General features: G+C 43.1%; 1 protein-coding gene across 1 annotated transcript in view; it reads right to left on the reverse strand.

Moving 5' to 3' along the window:
- The window catches only part of HECW2 (HECT, C2 and WW domain containing E3 ubiquitin protein ligase 2), a 173,458-nt gene extending 164,787 nt beyond the window's left edge, over positions 1 to 8,671 (reverse strand). The window contains exon 1 of the mRNA XM_074872747.1: positions 8,547 to 8,671. The gene's annotated coding sequence lies outside the window, so the exon portion shown is untranslated. The remainder of the gene's footprint in view (positions 1 to 8,546) is intronic.
- Between the last annotated feature and the right edge of the window lie 645 nt (positions 8,672 to 9,316).

The raw sequence follows: 9,316 nt of genomic DNA on the forward strand, positions 1-9,316 counted from the left end.
GAGCAGATCAACACTCCCACCCAACTTGGTGTCGTCTGCAAACTTACTGAGGGTGCACTTGATCCCCTTGTCTAGATCATCAATAAAGATGTTAAACAGGAGTGGCCCCAAAACTGAGCCCTGGTGGACACCACTTATGACCAGCCTATTACTAGTCATGAGGCATATTCAGTAGAAAGCTAAATCCTTTACTCTTTCAATACTGCTTTTTGTTTTCCAAATGACACAGAATCAGCTAAGACACTAAGTCAACATGTTTTTCCTTTGGAAATGAAGTTCAGATATATGACTTGTTCCAGGATTCTCTTATTTCTGAGGTGTTTTGAAGACTGAACTTGTCATCATCCATACTTACCAAGATTGTTTCTATTCTGTTTAAAAACGTTTCACATGTGGTTAATCAATGCATATTTTAGTTAACAAAGCCTTCGTTTAACATACAGATAGCCAACACTGTCTTATGCATTAATAACGGGATGTCATTAATTTAAAAATCATGTTAATCTGTCAGAAAAGTTTCCACGTATTAGAGCCTCGCCAAAAAAAAATGAAATTATACAGAAGAAAGATTTGAGGAAAAGTATTTCTATTTTTCCAGATTGAGTACTCGAGAGTTTGTCAGTGCTTGTGTTTTGACCCAAGGGCTTACGTTTTCTTCTATAAACACATTCAAAATTGACGGTGTTCCTTAAAAAAAAGCAGTGTAGGAATGACCAATTTACAGTAAGAAAAAAAAAAGCCATAAGATTAAAACAAAGGCTTCCTTCGTGTCAACACATGGTAGTTCTCCCACTAAAATAAAAAGAAAAACTAAATACATGCATTAGCTCTCCTTATATTGACTTTATTTACCCCACCCATTTATAATCAAGAAATGTAATAGAAATAAATTTATCTACAGAACCAAGAAACAAAATGTGTTAGCTATTTTTTTTTTCCCCTTAATAAAGGGCTGTCCCTGTACAGCTGACAACTGATGAAGCTTATGCCAAGAGGTGTTGAACATCTTGTATCTACAGTACCTCAACCTCTTTACAAACTGAGATAAGCATAAGCAAGCTTTTAAAGTCTCTTGCCTTCATGTTCTTGGAGCCTTGGCAGTTAATTGTTTCAGTGATTTATGCTATCATGATGAGGCAAACACATCTTAAGTTCAACATAAGACTTCTCTGTAGCGTATCTAAGCCAAAACCTTCTATTAACTTACCTTAGCTAGAAATCCAGTACCTAAGTCTATACCTTTGCACAGAGTCAGTACCAATATCACTATTAGGAGGAAATGAAACAATGTAACATAAAAGCAAAGATTTCTTCCAAAACAGTGAGTCAGTTTTTAAAGGACACAGGATCTCACTGGAAATTAGTGTTTTGAAGACTACATGACACAACACCCACCACAATACAGTAAACAAACAAAAAACACCCACCCAAATTCAATTAAGGAAAATAAGGCTAAAACTTTAAACCAGTGATTAGTCCATCTCTTAGAACATCAAGTCTGACAATTTGACTTTATTTACCTATTTATTATAAAGATATGCATAAATCAACTCTGGAAAAATCAGCCTTCCATAATTTGCAATATTCAAATTCACACAATGCCTAAGAAGAAAAATAAACCTTCCCTCTCTCAAAAAAAAAGCCTACATCTTTGGTATCAGGAACAAAAATTCATCTAAACTGTAACATGTGACACTGAAACTAAGGCAAGAAGTGAAAATTGTCAGAATTCTGTGGAACATTAAGGAGTGTGACAATTTACAACTGCTAAGCAGCAGCACCACGGTGTTTACAGTGGCTCTCTACATTAACCAATAGTTTCATAATGAAAAATACCAACCTGTCACACTTCACAGCCACTTCACTAACACATACTTAGCCAAGTTCAGAGCAAGTTCATAATATACACTTACTCAAGTTAATAGAATGTGTTTCTAAATGTTGAGCTAGGTCTAAGTTATATTTTGCTGGAAGTTACTTCATTCTAAGAAAATCCAAACACCTTTTAGGAAATGAAACAAGAAAAGTGGTGTCATATCTACCACTCAGAGCTTACTAGGTGAACATTTGAGACAAAAACACCCTGTAAGACAACCATGAACTCTGACACACATTCTAGTTCTGAGACATTGCTACACATGCTTACAAGACCCTAACAGCATTTTGGGAAGATCTGGACATCACTCAACATGACATTATTCAAAACATAAGCAGCTAGTTGTTATATGAAATAATGTATTTTTTTATATATATAGACACACAAATGTGAAACAACAACATGCAATAATCTTTCTCAGGTGTTGCTTTCTCATAAATAACAGTGGCTTCTTGCTTTTCTCTAGGTAACCCAGCATGCAACTGGAGCTTATTCTTATCCAAAAACATGCAGCAGCATTTTTATGGCTGCATCTGCACTTGTATGCAGAACAGGCGAGGAAACAGATGCTGAAGCCATGCAGTACAGCACACATGCTAAATGATCTTCTCTCAGAAAATGGGGCCATCTTATCCATAGTCTGTTTTGGGACAGTCCCCAGTCCATGGCTTTCCCTGAGCTGTGCCTCATTTGCACTGCTGACACTGGCCAAAAGCATGCCAAGGAGCCCACTAACAACTGAACAGTGCCACAACCCTGTGACACCATTCAAGTTCAGGCTCTAAGCCCGCTCAGACAGTGGGTACAGCCATAGACTTACTGACCCTAATGAAAGTTTTGCAAGTCTCAAGAGAGCCCACCACAGTTACATTTGTAATTTTCCTATTTAATACAAACATTTGGGAAATTATTTCCTTGACAACGATATTTACGTTCATGAAGACAATGTAGACATTGTTATTAGAGAAATGAATCAAGAAGCTTAAATTATGTTTTTTATGTAGCTATGGCTACATTTTAAAGAGATGTGGTGGTTTAGTCCCTGTTGCGGTCTGAGGCCACGCAGCCGCTGCCCCTCCCCCACAAAGGGAGTGAAATACAAAGCCCCGGGGCTGAGATAAGGACAGATTTAATACAACAGTGCAACAGCAACACAGCAAACAATAACAATAACAGTAATAACAATGAACAGAGCAAGATATCTACCAATACAGCAGTGAGAGCAGAGAGATCACACAACACATGCGTTAACCGACTCTCCCACGCTGCCGTGCTTGGGCGTCCGGAGGTGACGTCAGCATGGTATGGAATAACCCAGCTAGAGCTTCCCCCCACTGCTGGGGAAACTTAACCCCATCCTAGCTAAACTAGGACAAGAGATGATAAATTCACAATCTCTACTCTTTGTTATTTCTAGTGGGAGAAATAACTCTTTAGCAAACTACTAGCTCGAAACAGATTCCAGTCAGTAATCTAGCAGAGTAACAAGATCAACCAAGCAGAGTAGCTGGTTTTAAAATGCATCTTAAATAAAGAAAGCACACAGCTTAACAAGCATACCTTTTGAAGACGGAGCATTGTAGACTAGCACTATGAAGCTCACATGCTCTTGAGAGGAACACACAAAGATGGGCATATGCCTTTTTGTGACAATCAGGATCCAAAGGGAGTTGCTGGGTTTGTAACTTTTTATTGCTGTTTTGCCAGTACTCAGCACATGTAATATCCAATTTAGTGAAGCCCTTGGTATGGGGCACCTAGTGAATGATCCCTTTTGAGCTTTCTTTCAGCAGGATCCTCACTGACCTCACTGCTTCCCACCAGGCTGCGGCTGATCCACTCCACTCACCGTAAGGTGCCGTGGCTTCAGCTCTCACATTCACTCCTGGCAAACTCTTCTTTCTTACTGTGGTTACTCTATCCAACAAGGATCAGTCAATGTTTTATTTTTTTAAAGATGCTGCTGGTCATTCCTGGAAGAAGATGAATTTTACTGTTATATGCTTTGAGCTCATCTAATTACAACACTAGCCTTCAGGGAACTTTTAAACTAATGACATTGTATTTGTCAAGCACAGAAACTTTTAATCTGATTTTTCAAGTGGATCCTAGCCAATGGATCCTGGCCACCATAGCACTTAACAAAACACATTTGACTGTCCTCCATGAAATATTTAGGTGGGCTTATTATCAAAATGTTAATTTTTGTTACCTAATATCTTTCTTTGGTGGTCAGTACAAGGCATATAGGCATATTGACAATGTTATTAAAGTTTTAATGACTAAAAGTCCACAAGTCAAATTATATGTGTATATATACAGCTTCACAAATGAACAGAGGCACTCACCTTAAGAAATCTGAACCAAAACACTATCTGAACAACTCCCCAGTCTGTCTGCTGATCTCATGATTTGTTGTACACCAGCATCAAGAAACACCAGCTGAAGAGTACAGTTGTTTTGGGGTTTTTTTATTTCAACGTCCTATTCTTTATTTTCAGGATTTTTTTCATTTCCATTGCTAATACAAAGAACAAAACCCCAAACTATTAATTATGTCACAATGACTCCTTAACTCCCCCAAAAGCAAACAGCTCAGATGACCCCATCAACTATCCACTTTCGGGTACTTCCTTGATTCTAAAGGACAAGTAGTGCACTATTTCAACATTAAGTTTGGTTTGACTATACTAATTGGGTCTTTTGGACAAATAATGCTGGATTCACAATTCAATTTCAAATTAATTTCAATTATTATTGCTTCTCCAGAACACTCACAAGCTGCAACTGTGTCACGTAGAAAGGTTGATGACTACACTTCAAAGAAAAGATCCTCTTTCAGAATGTTCTTTTTATCTTTCAAAACTATCTTTCCAATGTAATTATTATCTATTTTTTCCAAAACTGCATACTTTAGGGCAAATTTACTAAACAAATTATGAAATACAAGTATTATTGTCCACTAAACAATTGGTATCAGCATACCAGTCCTCCACAATCATAAAAAACGACAGTTGTGACACAAAACTGTAAATGTAACATAACACAAAATACTGGCACAGTCAAGATAGCAGTCATAACTGTCTACATCCAAACCAGATATAGCTTCAGTCACTTTTCATTTTCTCCCCAGTACCACAGGGTATCAGGAGAAGGAACAGCTCTCCACAAGCAAGACAGAGAGATAGGAAGGCTATGACTAGTCATTTGCCTCAAAATCTAAATTCATATATCCTGGTAGCAGAACTTGGAAACCTAACACCAACATTATCAAAACAAATAATAGGATTTCTAGGTGCTGGAAGGGATGACTCGAACACGTACACTTGTAACATGAGTGACTACATCTCCAACTGAAGTCCAGGGCTTGCACTTCCAATGAGAATTCACAATCTGACTGCAGTCTTTTAACATGACTACTCAAAAGTGTTATCAAGATGCTCGGAAAAGAGCATGCAACTACTATGCTACTTTCACGAAGTATACAATCATTTCTAAGAAAATACACAGGTTTCAAGCACTGATGTCTACATTTCTGTAAAAAAATACAAAAAAAAAAAGTGTTACTTGAACTCTTCTACAAGTACTACAGTATTTTAGGATACTTGGCATCTCATCCCATGAAGAGGTGCCCTTGGAACACGCGTCCACGCTATACAAAGCTTTATCACCATCGTCAATCTTCTTGCCAGAGAAATGGGCATTTTTAACCTTTCCCTCAATATCACCGATATTCCAACTGATCACAAACAAACTGCCATGGGGAAACATCACAGAGGCCCTGTATCACTGTCTATATAAACTGTGCACAGTTCACTTCAATTTCAATGGCTGACATGGAACTTTTCTTAGATACTAAATTCAAATATCAACATAATTTAAAAAAATAAGTTAATCCCATTCTCATCTTGCAAAGGGCCCTGATGTGATTAGATAAACACCTCGTATGCCACCATTAGCTTCAAAGTGCCAAAACACAGGCTCACAAGGTTGCAAGAGTAGGTTTCCTTTTAGGTTGGAGGACTTCTATATAAAATATTAAATTCAGTACCATCTGCTGGGCAATGAAATGAATACTCTTCCTACCGGTGAGAAGTAACTTCATTCCAGCCTCTCCCCCTTTGTAATATAACCAAAGGATCAGCAACAGACAATGTGAAGACAAAGGCTATGACCATGCCATGCATGATGACAGCTGGATCAAACAAAATTAGGCTCAGCTACTCTGAGCATCCCACACTATGAAAGGCCACGTTGCTGGCTATGGTCTCAAACAAGGGGTTTTGAACACGCTACTTAATTCTAAGCACATATTTAAATCTTGTTTTCAATCACTGAGTAATACTACTCCAATAGGTGTTTTTGTCACCCTCTCCCTTTTATCAGTACATGTTAGCCAATGGAGTAAATGCAATAGCCTAAGCATCCTGTTTCTGTCCAACTAAAGGAGAGTTTTTGAAAAAACAAATGCTGAGTTGGAATAAAAAAAGAAAAAATGGAAGAAGAATTAAACTTAATCATTCAAGAATGTAATCTGCAGATTGAGTTCCATACGCAGAAAACCCCCTTATTTTGCAGCATGCTGGAGCTTCAGCTGCAGTTTAAAGAATGTTGGCACATGAAGGAAAAAAAAAACAGTTAACTTTTTTCCAGTTAGGCATTACTATTTAATCTTGTAAAAGGGGCAACACAAAATTTATTCCATTTCTTCTCAGGAAATATAACAAAACAGTATATTGTTTCTGGCTGGCAGCCACTGTACTATCATAGGGCTTCTTAAAGGCGTAACATTGTGAATTCTACCAAGTTTGAATAAGCACTGAAAGTGGAAAACAAATAGAAATGCCCATTAGCATTTAAAAATAAATAGCAAGATAGTAAATAGGTCTTTAAGGAAGGCAGAGGGTTCTTGCAGAGACTGGCAAATACTCCAAGCCAATCCAGCCCCATAGTGACAACAAGACTGAAAGATATACCACAAGTTTTGCACTGGCATCACCAGAAAGCTGTTTATAAAGACAGATAAACAGAAGGAAGGCTTTTCAACTACAATTCTGTAAAACTACTACTAAGTATAACTTTAAAAATGGTCTCCAGTCAACCCTATGAGCTCCATGCAATCTTAGAGCCTGTTTTAAGGTGGTATGTTTAAATTCCAGCAGAAGATATAAATAAGGATAGAAATATATAGTCCACACACACGTGGACTAGCGCCTAACATCCACTGTTCTATCTTCAGCTGGCATGAAAACATCCACATTTTTGGAAATTTAGAGCCTGAACAGCAGCAGTGATTGAAAGGCAACATTAGGTTTGTTCCTTTCATCCGCTAATAATGACACATCATACCTTATGGCCCGATGCTGCAACCACACAGTATCACCTTAGAAATTTTTTCCAAAGGAGTCTAAGAACTGGGCAACCTGCTCACGGGTATGTAGGAAGAAGTTCTTTTAATCCATCCATGACATAGATTTGTTTTAGTTCCTCAGTGTTGTGAATAATTACTACTAAAATATTTATAAGTTTGACTTGATTTTTTTAAAAAGTAAAAAAAAAAAAAAATCATGTAATTATTTGGGGGAAGAAGGGCAAAAAATCTACAAAAGAAGTTTCTGAGCATACAAGAAGCAGCCCTGGACATTCGTGAAGTGAAGCAAGGTAAGGGCCCTGCTGGGATTTCGGGAACTGGAGGGATTCAGGGCTGAATCTCTTACAAACATTCCAATCCAATGTAGTACAGTGCAAAGACTCCCTCACACAGCATCCCAGAAAAGAAATGGGAAAAAAAAGATGCTATAAATACTCTCTCCATGCTCCTGACATACATCCAGCAACAAAATAGGAGATAATAAATTATGTAACTATTACTGTCTACATACACCACACTCCCTGTATTTTCACATCATACAGCCCAAAAAAGGTGTTGGTTTTTTTTTTTTTTTTTACATACCCTCATGGTTTGCAGTGACGTGCACAGAAAAGGTTAAGAGAAAAAAAGCAAGTGTACTAAGAAAAAAAGGGACCTCCACATCAACAAACAATCCACTGAACGGTGAGAACATGAATTTTTTTCCCCCCACTGTCACTGTGCTGTATTTTCTGCACACAAGAATAGAAACACACGTTAAACCCCACTGCTTTGAGAACAACACGCTGGAAATCTGCAGCGATCTTCCCTCCCCGCCACGGCCGCTGCTGTATAAAATCCGGAGAACAGCCTCACGCATAAAGAAATAAATAAACACACTAAATGGCGAGGGAAGAAGAGCGGAGGAAACCGACGCGGCGCCCGAAGTGGTGAACGCGTTCCCCGGGCAGGAGCCGAGTTCGAATTAAATGGCCCCGAAGCGACGCCGACCGAGCCCAGGGGAGCCCTGCGGGGCTCCGCAGCCGCCCGCCGCCCGCGCCTCCCGCATGACGGGGCAGCCCAGGCGGCCGCCGAGCCCAGCGCGGGGGTAGCGGGCGCCCCGGCCCGCCCCGAGTCCCGCAGCCGCCCCGGGCGGGTCCGGCGGGCCCGCACCTGCCGCCGCGGCCCGGTCCCCCCCCGCTCCCCCGCCCAGCGTGCCACCGCCCCCGGCCGCCCCTCGGGCTGAGCCGCGTCCCTCGCCCCCGCGGGCGGCTCCCACCGGCACCGGGCGGCTCCGCGGCCGCGGCGGCGCCCACTCACCTCGCAGAGGCGCGCACTGCGGCTCCGCGCCCCGCGGCGGGCTCCGGAGGAGGGCGGCTCCCGCGCCGCGCCGTGCCGCTGCGGAGCCGGGCGGCGGCCGGAGTCACCCCGTCCTTGCGGCAGGCGGCTCCCGCCGGTGGCGGCGGCCCCTCCGCGCCCACGGCGGGGCGAGCGCCTCCCCGCGCAGGGGCTCCCGCGCCGCCCCCGCCGGGGCTAGGCCCCCCGCCCCCGCATCTCCCCTCAGCCACCGGCAGGCACGGCTGGGCGGGGGCGGCCGGGCCGGGCCGGGCCGGGGCCGCAGCCCCGCGGGCCTGGGCGGCGCCGGGGGCGGGTAGCTCTCGGCGGGCAGCCGCTAACAAAGCCGCCCGCCCCCCGGCCAAAGCAAGGCAGGGGGATGCGGCCGCCGCCGGCTGCGGGGATCCCGCCAGGCCGCGGCTCGGTGGCCGCCCGGGCCCCGCGGCGGGAGCGGGCTCCGGCGCCCAGCGGGGGACCCCGGCCGCGGTCCCCGCCGAGATCCGCCCGGCCAGCCCCGGCCCGCGCACCCAGGATAGGTAAATGCGGTGCGAGGGCGGTGAGGAGCCTTCCCGAGCGGGTGCGGGGAGACGGTCCTGCAGCTGCTGCGGCTTAACCGCTGTCTGTGAGAAAGCACCACTGAGACGGTGCTTTGAAATGCCAATTTCTGCCTTTAATTCACACACGGTTATTGGCACTGACAGTTGTCACGCGAATACGAGCCGGTCCGTATCATTTTCTCAGCGTCAATTATCCTG

This window comes from Strix uralensis, chromosome 6 (assembly GCF_047716275.1).
Source record: "Strix uralensis isolate ZFMK-TIS-50842 chromosome 6, bStrUra1, whole genome shotgun sequence".
Classification (NCBI taxonomy): domain Eukaryota; kingdom Metazoa; phylum Chordata; class Aves; order Strigiformes; family Strigidae; genus Strix; species Strix uralensis.